The sequence below is a fragment of the Pseudopodoces humilis genome, chromosome 11 (assembly GCF_049639895.1).
Source record: "Pseudopodoces humilis isolate 2021_Gansu_Grassland_sample_001 chromosome 11, ASM4963989v1, whole genome shotgun sequence".
Taxonomy (NCBI): domain Eukaryota; kingdom Metazoa; phylum Chordata; class Aves; order Passeriformes; family Paridae; genus Pseudopodoces; species Pseudopodoces humilis.
Genome location: NC_142210.1, coordinates 9,422,184 through 9,436,669, shown reverse-complemented (window position 1 = coordinate 9,436,669; position 14,486 = coordinate 9,422,184). Strand labels below are relative to the sequence as shown.

Genomic DNA, 14,486 nt, shown 5'->3' with positions numbered 1-14,486 from the left:
TTTTTATAATTTCTCTCCATGTTTCAGGCTGCCTTCTTCCATCTCAGGCATATCTTTGATTTGCACTTGCTCCTTGAAGTATAATGCAAGGTTGTTTTTTAAATTACATCTATAAGGCTGAATGGAACATTACCCTCCTTGTTTGACCTCCCACATGCAATACACAATCCATTAAATCTCATGTAATATTTAAGAATTTAATACATTCTTTGCATAACATAACAGTAATAATACTGACAAAACACTGCTCCAAGCAAAACTGCTTATACAAACAGCTGATCTGTGAGCAGTGGAACTAATGAAGCTGTTTCCTATAGATTTTTCTCATATATTAACTGTCCCTTTCCCCTCTGCAGCTTCTCTGGAGTATCTGACCAGCAGTCCTGGGCTGGTGAGGGGGTGGGTGCAGGGGCTGAGCATGGGTGCCGAGCACCCTGCTCTCTTCATTTTGGGGAGAGTTTCAAATGTATCATCAGGTACTTTAGTAATCCCTGGGGCTATCAGCAGGCCAAGTTAGGTACAGATTCTTCTCATGGTTAAGAGGACTGGGTGGCCAGTGATACAAGTTTGTGTGGTAGGTTATGAGAACAGAGAACTGTTTTATGATATTATAATGTGCAGTGATACAGCATGATAAGCCTGGATTTTTATCTATTTTGTCAAGGTCAATGTCCAGAGGATGTTTTCAGTCACTGATTAACCAAGACATCTTAATAAATTGTGATATTGTGTACAGATCCTTTAGTGTGTATGCTAAGCCTTTAATCTGTACTGCTGTATGCTTTTAATTTTCAATTGACTCATACTAATAGCTTCTAAAGGGTTATCCTTAATGCTGGATTTGACAACTCATGGAAGATTTATGTGTGACAATAATGCAGTTTCTATCATTCAGTGAGATTCTTCTGATACTCTTGTGAACAGCTCATTATATGGAAAGAATTTAATGTGGCATGCTTTTTTTTTAAAGTTTAAAATATCTGACTGAAAATTTGGAGAAGAGAAAAACATTCACCTATTTTGACTTTTGCTTGTGCAATTATACAGTTTCATAATGCTAGATTGGTGTTGCAATTAAATAGCTAATGTGACTGTTGATTAGTTTCCCATTTGAAATCATGGTAACTGAACAAGTGAAGGTTAGTCCATTTAGGCTGTTAGTAACCTTAAAATATAATATTGGCAGTCATTCAGGCTTTTAAGATTTTGCAGAATGAAACTAAAAAGAAACAGCAGTAAAATACTTGATTTGTCTAATTGGTCATTATAATTTGGATTTAATTTACAGCTGCATCCAAATAGGGCTCCCCCCTCCCCAAGTGCCTGCCAGGTGCTGCCTCCTCTGCTCATGTATTTCAAATGAGATAGCTTCATAGTTTTGAATGAGATTGTATTTCCTTTGTGCCCTTTCATCACCCTATATTTACTATTTTCTTGTTACTATGGTTTCTGAAAATAAATTGGATGACAGTTCTTTTGAAAACCTAATCTATATACAAACAAGTTTTTCAGTGTTTAAATGGTGCAATGAATAGTCTAGCATGGACTATCTCAGAGCTCATTAAAGTGCTCAGCATTGTTATTGAGGTTAATCCCATTGCAGTCCGGGGTACGTTTATTGCTAATTCAGTGGGAGGAGGAGGGTAGAGCTCTTGCTTTACCAGTGAAGGCTTATTTTCTGATGTTGGAATTTTGTTGCCTTTGTTTTTTCTCCAGCTAAAAATTCTATTGCATGTAGAGTATAATTAATTTTATAAATCTGTTTTAATGTGGAATAATGCTTGGCTCTATGTAGTAATACTCAAATGTTGTTTTTGTAAGCATTGATACTTTTGCCTCCCACCCTCATGTGTATGGGTTTTTGTAGTTTCAGACCATGTAGCACAAAACTTGCATTTCCCACATAGAACATATTCTTCAGTTTGTAGGAGTGATCCAGGAATGAGGCATTTTTTCAGTTCTTTTTATTCTCAGCAGCATGTGGCTGCCCAATGTTTTATTTATAGCACCTTGTCCAGATGCTGCCCTGCGTCTTTCTTCTTGTGGGCACTGTCAAGACATTACCACCCTGCTGTCTGCCCCTGGCACAGTCTGAACTCTGCTGGCAGGTAGCAGTTCTCAGCTCACAGGCAAGGAACTGAGACTCAGGAAGATTAGGGCAGAAAAATGATTCCCTAGATATTACAGTGACTGTGCATGTTTGAGACTTCACAACTTCCTCCACCTCACAATTAAATTTCATGTAGAAAATAGGTGGGGTTTTATCTTTTCCTTGAGACTAAGACAAAGTAACTTGAGTAAAACTACAGAGCAAATCAAACCAAGGGCAGAATTAGATTTTAGGTTTTTCTGCATGTGGTTGTATGCTGGTCCAACTCTCTGGAGGTCATATACCCCAACCACAGCACTTTACTGTTGGCAGCCTTTGAGTATGGCTGATGCTTTGAATTTCAGTTATCAGCTTAAGTGTCAAAGGAGTCTGAACACCAGGTTTGAAGTGCTGGGAAGAGGAAGATGCCATGTGACTCTTAGAGAAGTTCTGCAATTTATGGCAGAGAGGGAAGGTTAAAAGGTCAGGTCAAATGAGTGCAAATTACTAGAAATAAATCGTGAATGTATGTGGATATACGTGAAAATGCCTTCATACTGAAACAAATGATGTTGTATGTCAGTAGTTTTCTGGGATTTCTTATCTTGGTCTACAAAGCAGAAACAACATGTCAAAGCAGTTACTGCAATTCATTTAATGTCAGACTGATGGTGGTATCTTGGTGAAAACTAAATCTGTGGTTAAAATATTGTTTCCTAGTCCAGCTTCAAGATGTAACAAACTTGGCTGTTGCTTTTTACTAAAAGCCTTCTCCTTTCCCTTTATTAAAGCACAACTTCTAATTTGTTTTCAGCTGTTTCTGCTGTATGGTAGATTTTATATTATGGAGTAGCAGATGGTTTCAAAATAATGGATTCTTTCCTTAGACCTTGGCTTTCCAAGCCTTTTGGTACAATTTTGTCAACTTTATGATATTTCATTTGCTCTTATCCTTTCCCCGCTTTGTTTTCTTGGCATGCTTTTCACAATGTGTTTTTCAGTACCTCTTTATTAACCTTGTTTGATATTTAATGCGCTGTTGTTTTGAATTGAGGAAGTGTTTCATCCAAAATCACTGCAGAACTTCCTTCCCACGCTGCTGCCCAGACGTGTTGCAGACTAGCTACTTAATTTGCACTGGCAAAATTTCAAAGTGAAGGTCAGCTGGCCAGGTTATCCCCCTGCGGGGCTTCTGTATCCCTTCCTAAATGCCATTTTTCTTCTGTCTGTTCTGCATTTTCCCCTTATTTGTCCATTGGGAGGAAAATTACTCCAGTGAAGTTGAATGGTGTGACTCCTTTCTTGCTTTAAGCTGTAACTCTCACAATTTAGCATGTATCACAAAAACAGTTTCAAGGCAGTTCAGACTATTTACTTAGGGTTTTTAACATGTTGTCAGAGAAAATAAATCTGTCAGAAAATGAGCATTATAAAGTTGGGTCAGAAAAGCACAGGAGAACGTGGTAAGATTTGACTTCTGGAATGGGGAACCAGCCCAGAGTGCCAAAAAGGCATATGAAATACAGATTCACAGAAATACAAGGATATTCAGCAGCTGAGATATATTCTGATTATGTGGTTGCTACACTGGGCATTATGGGCATTGCTGACCTCCACTGCTAATGTAATTTAGTTGATATAATATGAGCACAGCGTTAGTGCAGTCAATTTTGATCAAAATTAATTGTGTATGTTTAAATTGCTGGCAAGCTGAGGGAGTGTGAGTGCATCTAAAGGCACCCAGCTCATCTGCTTCCCAATAGTCAGAGCAGCATTAATGATTCCCAGCATTGGTGAGTTTGTTGAATTCAAAACTGGCATTAAAGGAGTTTAATTTGAAAAATAAAGGTTCTAAGAAAGCTCCTTTGAAGAACAAATTGCATAATGAAGTTGTTTCTGGGTTCCCCTTGTTAATATTGTCGATATTTGGTTATATGTTTGATAAAGATAGAAACTGAGCAGTATTTTCTTTTGAAGGATACAGCCATACAAAGTGTACTTCACCAGTGCCTTCTTGTGGGTTATTGGGTCATCATGAGAGGTGGGAATGCCACAAATACTTCATGGTTAGACTCTGAAAGACTTGGTGAGGTACAAATTCCAAAATAATGAATGATCCCATTTGTTGAATTTGCAAGTTTATTTGAATCTTAAAGACACAAGCAGTGTTGCCTTGTGAGGACTGAAGCTGTTAACTTCATGGTGCCCATTTAGGGTTTGATATTGCTCTCATTACTGCAGTCTGGGGAGGAGAGAAGACCTTGGTCCAGCAGTGGGTTTATCTGAAGGATATCAAACACAAACAGCGCTGCCAAATGTATTAGAGGAGCATTACGAGAAGATTTGGGATGAACTTGGAATATTGATCTCATGAGATCCCTGGCTTCATAGTAACATCATTATTTTCAGTCCTGAAACAAAGGGATTTTCTCTCTGTTGTAAGATGGACTCAACCTTTAGTTGATTACTCAGATGGACTATTAGTAAAGCCAGGGAAAGATGCAGACCTTCAGTCCTTACAAAATTGGAAGACACAAACATGAGAATCCCATTTATAGCATCACACCTTTTAATGAGAAAGACTCTGCCCATATTTTTCATTTCATAGAAACCGACCAAGCACAAACCTACAGGCTGCATCTTGGATTTTTGTAACTTGCAGCTACTGGACACTTGTTTTGTTTTATGGCTTGCTTAGCTGTGCCAGCACAAGAAAAGTTGTAAAATTTATTTACAAAACATGCTATTGATTTTAAGCTCTTTCTTTCTAAACTTAATTGTATTTTGTTTCTTTTAGTCTTCAAAAAACCCAAAAACTTTTTTTTTTTCCAAAATTGAAAAGATGAAATATTTAATCAGAAATTCAGTGTTTAGGTCATCAGTCTTGTTCAAACCCCTGACTGCTACTGATTTTTTGTAACAGAGCAGGAGATCCCTTCAATACTTTTTCTACATAGAAACTTTGTGATTTCCTTTTTCCAGCATATTTTATGCCAGTGCAGAGAGCTGGCTGGTGTCCTCTTTATTGGTGGAACCAGGCAAATCTGACCTCCAGCAGCTTCACTCTCTCCCATGCCAGGCGCTCGGGGCAGGCAGTCCTCGGCTTCGTGTCTGTGGCAGCAGCCTTTCTTGCTGACCTCCGTGATGGGTTGAGTTTTCTCTTGAATGAGTTTAAATCAGGTTGACGTGCTGTGAAGCTGAAATCAAACATACGAATTCTTTGTTGGGCAGAAGCTCATCCAAAAAATGTGTGTGGTTTAGTTTGTGCTTTCCCACTGTACTTAGATCCCAGGAAATGGGTTCTTAAATGTAAAAACCTGGTTCTGCTCATCATCTTATTTTTAAAGTCTCATAGTTGTTGTTTTTTCCCCACCTTCTCTTTCTGGGGAAAAGAGGAAAATTATCTGCTGTAGTGAGGATGTTTGGTTTTTTCCCAGTGCCGTACATGGTTTTTGTGTGAACCAATAGCAGAAAGGCGTTATCATCTGTAAGTGGTCTTCAGATTCCTTCCTCCAACAGTTAATGACCTCTGTAAAGACAAAACCGGGTGGAAACACCAAATTCAGTTATTCTGCTTTATAGGAAAGGACTTGGTGAAACCGAATCTTCATTAATTCCCCATTTAATACGTTCACGGGAAAGCTGAAACAGGCATTTTGGGGTACAAGAAAGAAAAGTTTATCTATTAACCGTAGATTACAGCCTGTGAAGTTGAATAGCGATGTTGTAATTACTTTGTTTGGTTCTGTTTGGAATTGCTTTTGTTAGACCCGGGCTGCAATTAACACACTGGAGCGGCCATTGTTCCTGCTGCATTCCTTGGCTCTTTCGGCGTCGCTGGGAGTGGGGAAGGCTGCAGCTTATTTGCATCTCTTTGAAAAGGACTTACTTGAGCTAGCTTAAATTTTGGTCCATGTTTTTAATTTACCCGAAGGAGATGCTTCCCGTGCCTGTGTGCACGATAGTGATGCCCTGGATGGAAACACTACCTGTGCTCCTCCGTGTGGGGCGCCGGGCATGGCTTCGGCTCCTGGGTAGGTGCGCACCGCTTCATGATAGCTGATGACTCGTGCAAATGTCACCGAGACGAGCTGTAAATGAGTTTTTCAAGCCTCTTAATGTGTTTACTTTGTATGGGATCTCTCTTAGAGACACCCCGTTATACCTGTCCAGGCAAAGGGTGTCCAGGCTGCACGGTGGAATCGGCTGGTGGATTCCTGCATGAGCCCTCCCGAGGATGTTTACAATGGCTCTCCTTTTGTTTCGAGCTTTTGTTCAGGAGCTTTTTCTTTTTTTATGAGCTAGATTTGTTACCTATGTCGGAAGACACTGTTTAATCTACACAGAATAAGGTGATGTATATGATCCTAAAGTAAACAACAAATGCACTTCTAAAACCATTCATTTATAACAAGTAACTGTGACAGGGAGTCTTCAATTAGTCCATGGTTTCAAATGAGGTGTTGATGGGATAAGTACAGTTCTGGAGAATGTGTTTGGATTAACAAGGTTAATGGCAGAGCTGCAAAATATCCTCATTTGGTAGACTCAGAAAAAACCTGCATTTTCTTCAGTCAAGAGCCATCTTTTCATTGACCTGGCTCTGTCACCTGTGAAGTTGTTTCCTAAATAGATGCCAGCTGACACTGGAAAGGTGCCACAGTATGCTGAGCAGGTCTGCTGTTTAGGAGCTGTGTTTTGCCCTGATGTGTTAATCAGTGACAAAGTAGTTGCATTTATTTGCTGAAATGACGGTAGAACTTCAACAGCAAGTCCATGTTACTGGACTGTTTCGAAATTAAATGACCCTGTGGAAGGGCATTTCTGTTGGTGTTTTAGGGACAAGACACATTATTGGCTCTTAATAGCAAATGGAGGTTTACATTGGCTACTGGAAAGCCTTTTGCTGAAACATTGCTTGAGTTTTCACTTTTGTTTACTTTGTTTTATTTTTTCCTCTTTGGTTACTTTCAAAGAGAATGGAGTGTAAGGAAGAAGTAAGGATTACACTTAAAAATGTAGTTTAGCAACACATCTATGTTATTATGAAAATTCTGTTTAACTTCAAAAAATATATATTAAGCTGTCTAGACACTCTCCTCTTAGTTCAAAATTTAAGTACTCTTCTTCTTCAGCTCCCCAATAATGGAAATAAAATGAAATAACACTTTATTTTTAGTTACTGGATTTAAGAATGGGATTTCAGCTGTAATAGGAGCTGCAGCTAGCTGTGCTGTATCCATCCTGGACTAAGGGATTTGAGAAGGAAGCTTTGCCAGCTGGAACATGCATCAGTGTTATCTGCATGTGTGTTGTAACAGATGTTGAGCAGAGACTACTTGTCAGAGGTACCTTGTAGAAACTTAAAGATGCTTGCTTGTTTCAGTACATTTTTCTTGCATCACTTTTTCCATAAAGTCAACCATGAAGTGCATTATTGGGGACTCCAGCTGAAACTTGTGGTGAATAGGAAATAGATTAAACACAGGTTTTCCCTTTTCTCTGGTTGCCAACAATGATGTCAGTAGTTTTAAAGATCCTTACCTCAGCTCACTGCTGTCCTCGCACTCTCTATTAAAACACTTGTCTTCTGCACTGTTTTTTGTGTTGTTAAGGAAATGCTGATGGCTGGAGGTATCCAGCCAATTATTTCATTTCCAAATAAGGTTCTCTCACCTTAAAGCACACTGCAATAGCTCACTGAGGAGAGAGGAGATTCAGATTGTTCTGTCAAAGATTTGGGAAATACTCTTTTGAAGTCCAGCAAAGAACATTTGTATGCTAAAATTGAGGATAGGGTTTTGGCTGTGCATGAGGGACAAATAATGGATCCAAGGTTTATAGGTTATGTGTATTTCCAGTGGCCTTGGAGGAGCAGCTTTGCTCTCAGATTTTCTGTTTCCTACACATCTTTGTGCATTCAGACAGAACAGGCACCACTGTCCTGTAGCAGTAGTGTGGCTTGTCATTCTTGGTTACTCAGTTCATGTTTTGTTGAAGGAGATTGGTCAGAGGAGTTTGGTATGAAGGCCAGTAATTGCAATCAATAGTTTCAGATGGTCCTTAGCAAAGATCCTGCTTGATTTTTTTTTTTTTTTCCTTCCCAAAAGTAAAAGAAAATAAAATACAATACATCTTTAGGAAAGGGTGACAGACAAATTTCCATGTTGTACTGCTGAAGATCTGGAGGTGTAGGTACAAACTTGAAACTGCTCCATGCCCTTATGTCCTGTCATACCTGCAGCTGACGTTTGTATGAAATTCAGCCCGTACCAGGTCATATCCTACATGATTCTGGCTCTTCATCCTGTCTCCAACCCTTGGATTTTTCAGGCTTCTGTGATTTCTTGCTCGTTTTACACATGCGTGGGACTATAATGTACAAGTGTTTGGGTTTCTGTAACTGTGTTTCTTCAGTTTTCTTTTCTTAGTGAATTCCTCTAGAAAGTGTTTTGTTTTTCCAATAGACTTGTTACTCTCTTTCTTCATCTGCTCTTCTGACTTCAGAATCCAGGAATAAATGCCCTCCAGTAGTGGTTGAGATGACTTCTTGGCCGTATTGATGGAATTGGTGAGGAACTGGATGGGACAGGCAGTTTTGTTCAATACATGATGTATTTGAGTTTAGATGACCTGAATACTGGTGAAGAGGTGTAGAACTTGGCCCTGATACTGCAAATAATTTATTATTTATGCTTTTAAAATCTCTTAGCACAATCAAGTCTGACCATGTAGAAAAGCTGTTTCTTGCTGTCCTTCCACTTGCCCTGTCAGTGCAGGGCAGGTCAGACCTTTGGGCCCTGCTGGGAACACCCAGCTGTTCCTCTGGCCCTGCTGGATGGGAGCTGGGTGTGGAACACCCACCTCGGATATGCAGCACGCACATCACGCACACTTCACTCCTCCATTTAAACGAAGCCATTTCTCCTTTGTTGCTTGTATTTATTAATAATAAAGTATGGCATTACTGGCTAATTTTAGGTCAAATGTAGTTGAAAGCTGCACAGCTATATGGAGCTGTGTATAGATACTCTGGTAGGAACATTCCAGTAGATCGCAATGTGAGTGCAGAAGAAAGTTGAAAGTAAATAAGAGATCTGTGAGATAATTCTCAAGGGAGTTTTCACAGCATACCACACATCATTTGCAGGGATAGGCTTTCCTTTCACTTGAAGGACCACACAAAGTAAATTTTGTTTCTTGTGCAATTAAAGAATATAGGACAGGAGGTCTTTTCAGTTTTTTCACTTCCATGTGTCTATGGGATGCCTTTATTTGTACTGAGGAAAATGCACTGTTTACCTGTCTTTTCAGGAGCACAGTTAATATTGAACATAGAAATAGACACACTTTTATGTAAAATATGAGTCTTGCTTCAGCAGATTTTAGCAAAACTACTGAAATGTAAATGCTGGTAGTCCTCTAACCCCAGTTAAAAGACAGATTGTATTCGTTTCAGTGCTGTGTGGTTCCGTCCCCAGTGGGTCTGGCTGCATGTCAGCGGTGTGCAGAGAGGAGCCGGGGCTGTGGTGTGAGAGGCTCGAGGGTGGTGGGCAGTGGGGGACACCAGGGCTGTGTGTGTGGCCAGCCAGTGCCACAGGACCTCAGGAGCAGTGGGAGGCAGCCCTGGTGCCCCAGCGTATAACCTCAGCTCTGTGTCCCCCAGCAGGGACCGTGGTCCCCACAGGGGCTGGAGCAGCTGCCAGCAGGACACGAGGCCATCCAGCCCCGAGTGCATCCTGCTGGGCACTGCCTCACTCCTCATCAGGCTGGGACTGACAGCCTGCCTGGGAGAACCGGCAGAAAGGCACAGAACAGAGGACTTGCTGACCCAGGCACCAGTCTGTGCACAGTGCATGTGCGCTGGGTCAGGGAGGCTGCAGCAGATGAGGAGAACTGGGGGGACAGAGTCAAAGGCACCTTCTGGCGTTCATTCCCCACTAAACCTGTGCCGTGCATTATTGGGGTTGCAGGACCTGGTTTTTCACCCAGCCCTCTCTCAGAGGGAAGCAGAATGTAGATAGATTTATGGAGTTTATCAGGATTTTCTGTGTACAATTTTTTTAGCATTGGTATGTCAAGTAGGGAATGGTAATGCTGCACCCTGAGTGCTCCATTCCTTGGTCATCCTTCCCAGGCCAGCCATGGTGTTTGCAGGTGGCCAGGAAGGCCTTTTGTAGGGCCTGACATGCAGTGGATCTTTCTTGTAGCTGGTAAAAATGCCAACAGCAGGTTGGTGTTCGGAGCTTTTCTTTCTCTTGTTACAGGAGCTTGTCAGAGTTAATCAGTATGGACACTTAAATTGTTTCTGCTTAGGTGAATCTCTTGCAAGTTTTAAATGTGTTTCTGACTGCTTTGAATTTTATTGCCAACATCTGTTTTAAATGCTTCTGGGATTCACATGCTTGAGTACAGTTGAACTGTGTATGCCATAATTTTTCAAGGTGCTAACACTTTCAGTTTGAATGATAACTCTTTTAAAGAGAAAAAAAAGAGGAGGGGGAGGGAAATGTAGAAAAGTTTTGAAGTGCTCATGATGCTAATTTTCTTTCTCTTTCAATTTCAGAATGAAAAACATTCAGAACCTCACCAAATCCTTCTTTTAAACTCATGGGTATCAAGACTATAAATGTTTCATGCTATCACAACTAGGACCTCACCTCCTCCTCCTCTTCCTCTGTAAATGGGTACGATGCATCCAGTTCAGTTTGTTTACTTTACACAAACCTCAGGAGTTGTTGACTGAGCTGCACATCCTGTGTTGTGCCAAGCAGAAGCACTGTGACACCTGGACAAGTCTCTCTTACTTCATATCCTCTACCGTAAGGACTTAGGTGGCCACATGAACTGATGTGCCCACCACTACATCAAGGGTGAGAATGGGTATTTTACTAGCACATTTACACAACTTCATTTGCTGCTGAAAACCTGTATGACAAATCATCATTGTAAATTATTACATACAAAACTTAATGTTGGTTGCAGAGTATTAAATATTTAACATAGGTTTTGATTTATACATGTACTTTTTTAATTAAAATGTAACTTTTCCTACAGCACATCTTTTTTGATGTGGAACTGAGGTATACTATATTCTGTTGTAAACAGAGTGGGGAACCTGCTTAAAACAAGGCTTCTAAGAATAGAGTAGGGTACTATTCTTGTTTTAAGATTGTAATTCAGAAAATAATATAATATGAGTCATTGGTCCCTGGGCCTTGATTGTACAGTCATATTTACTGATACTATCAGTTGTAAGATAACTCTGATGTTGAGCTGAATTCTTTCCAAAAGAAAAATAATTTTGTACTCCTTGTAAAATAATAGTCTGTATTAACTGCAATGAAGACAAACGTTACTGTACATGGGTATTTACAAGTGTCAACTTGAATTCATCAATTGCACAGGAACTGACAAAAAAATCAGAAAAAAAGAAATCAAAGTCTTCCATTGTATATATTGTAAAGAAGAAAAAGAAAAAAACAACCAACAGGAAACCACAAGGCAAAATGGAAACAAAAAAGGGTGAACTTTTTAAATTGACTCTTTCCCTGGAATGAAAATGTGGGTGTTTGTAAATTCTGGAAATCTCTTTCTATATGTAATAAACTAGATACTGTTTTATCTGCTGTAGTGGGTTTTGGGTCTTTTTTATTTTTTTTTTGTAAGCTGTCTCAAATATCTGAAATTCTCCCACCGGGTTTCTGTGATGTTTCCATGGTTTGTCATTGAGAATGGCTGTGGACCACCATAGCTTAAGAACGAAGTGTAATTAGGTGGAGTAGGGAGTATGCTTCCTTGGATTATTCCACTAAAGCCCTTGTTTCTGTTTTCTGAAGACTTTTCAGGATCCAGCTCTCCATCCACTGAATTTGGGGGAAGGGTTCACGACATGTAAAATCGCTTGGAAGCCATAGCAAGACTTCAGCATAAAATTTAAAAAGCATGGCTCAGATGTTTGTCTGGAAATCAGTGCAAGAGGCACGACAAGGAAGAATTCTTCTGTGACTCTCCTCCGCTTTACACTGATTCTATGCAGATGAAAATTCTTTTGTGCATAGCATTTGCAGAGTCTTAATTCTTTTGGGGACTGGAAAAATACTGGATTTTCAAGTAAAATGTTGTTGAAGTGATAATTGAATTTGAAGCCATGTCAGGTCCCCGTTGGTCCCTCCTGCTTCCATGAAGCAACTCCGTGAACTAGTGCACATTCAAAAGAATTCTTGTTATCAGGAAAAGGCAGGCAGGCACAGCAGCAGCTCTCCTGCAGGAAGGCTGTCAGCCCTCAAAGAAGGGGTTTCTTCCCCCTGAGATGTTTATGATGTCTGGGATTAGGCTGTGGTTAGTGTGGTGTCCACTTCTGACTGCAGTATAGATGAAGGGGCCATTGCACAGCTGCTCTTCACCTCTCCTTTTGCTGGAGGCTTACCAGTCCCTTAGCTCTGCTGGTACTGCTGCACATATAAAACCTGTGAAGTCAGAATAGTCACTTAGAAAGGACTTGCAGCTTAAGAAAACTTAAATCGTTCCAGATTCACCGGGAACAACTGCAGCAGTGGTGATGCTGGCAGAGTGAGGGTGCTGGAGCATGGCGAGGCTGCAGCATGAGATGAACCTGTGCCTGCCCAAGTGCTGCCTTGGGAAACCTTGGCCTTTGCTGACAGAGAAGTCTTCTCTCAAAGGTTCTGATACCAAGCAGTAGCAGACAAGAGGCGTTGCTGCTTTTTTATGTTGGAAGGGACAGGTGGATCTGGAGTAGCTCACTTGTTACCCTTGATGAGCAGTGATGTGGATTTTTCCAAAGAACCTTTAGTAACTAAGAAGGTAGCACTTGCTTTAAAAAGAAAGTCATGTGCATCAGACCAGTATTTAAATTTCCAAGTTACCCATTTTATCTTAAGCCTTCTTTTTTGTTCCTTTTTTTTTTATTTAATGAGGTTTATTTTTAATGAAAGCTTGTATATATTTATTTGCAATGAAGTAACAACATAAGAACAACTCACCCTCAACTCCTGTGCCCAGTCTTCTCCATCTTAGTGAATTAAATTAAATGTTCACCGTGTTGATTTGGTTGCTAAATATTAGCCTGTGTTGATGTTTAAGTGCCTTGCATAGAAAAGCATTTAATGTCCGTTGTTCCAGGTAATTTGCAGAATCTGGCAATTACTAAAATCACAAGTTTGGAGGTGCTGGAAGTTACTCTTAAGGTTTAAAAGGCATCAGTAAGTTCATTTAACATTGGTAGGAATATTTCACAGTTATACCTCTGTGTGCAAATTTTGTTCACAAAACAAAATGAGTTCTACAAAAGTGTAGGAATTGACAGTGGTCATTAGGGATGGCAGGGGTGATGGTGCTGATCTGGTGGGTTTCCATTCATCTTAATGATAACACATGGGGGCAGAGAAAGAGCTTGTTAAAGATGTTAATGTGCATGGGATTTATGTTAATCATTATTTGTTCCTAAGTAAAATTAAAGATGCCTGTTCAGCAAATGTTTTGAAAAGACTTTTGCAACGAAGTGCATTCATAACCAAGCCTAAAACTTGATTATTGCATAGATTTTTATTCTTATGAATTACAAACTTTAATAAATAGATGATTATGAACTAAACCCTTTTAAATTAAAGCAAAAATGCCTCAAAAATACAGTCCTATATTATCTTATCTCTTTATGAATTCTTTTGCACTGTCTGCCACAGAACAGATTGTCATTTCTCTAAGTTTGAAAATGAGCACGTGGGATCTGTCCTAGATCAGCTGGTAACACTCAGATGCTCGGGAGTTTATTTTGCTTTTAATTTTTTTCAAATGGATGTTTCGGGTTATTATTTAAGTTCCTTTCTGGCTCTGTTACTGGCACAGCTTCAGTGTCAAAAACTCTCTACTGAATGCATTTTATTAGTGCTATTGGTTGAAAATGAGAGGGGTTGGAAAAGCCATTTGAAGCAGTCTCCAGGAACACAAGGAGCATTAACACACTTGGGTTTTGGCGAAGATTGCTATGTTCAAGTTCAGTTTGATTCTGAGTTGATGTATATGTTGTGGAACTCTTAATAAATTTTTGTCCTTCTAGTATTTGATACTAACCTCTTTACTTAGTATTTAAAATATCATGTCTTCCATAAGTATTGTTTGGGTGGGGTTTTTTTTCGGTAAAAGTACAAATTCAGAAAGCAAAACGAGAGCTCAGGCCATGTTTTATAAGCATGTTCTGGTGCTGTAGCGTTACTTTGTGCATATTTAAGAACCAAGCACTGTGTCCGTCTTGCTAGCAGCTGACTTTCAGCTGAAGCTGTTTCACTCCAGGGCTGGGTTGTGCCGGAGTGTTTGAGCTGTGTAACTGGGGCACAACGGAGCCTCAACGGGTGTTTCTGCAGGGATTAGCTGACTCCAG

At 40.0% G+C, this 14,486-nt stretch overlaps 1 protein-coding gene across 1 annotated transcript in view; it reads left to right on the top strand.

The window, feature by feature from the left end:
- The window catches only part of IRS1 (insulin receptor substrate 1), a 50,203-nt gene extending 38,485 nt beyond the window's left edge, over window positions 1–11,718 (top strand). Inside the window, exon 2 of the mRNA XM_005527106.3 lies at window positions 10,656–11,718. The gene's annotated coding sequence lies outside the window, so the exon portion shown is untranslated. The remainder of the gene's footprint in view (window positions 1–10,655) is intronic.
- Window positions 11,719–14,486: the final 2,768 nt, after the last annotated feature.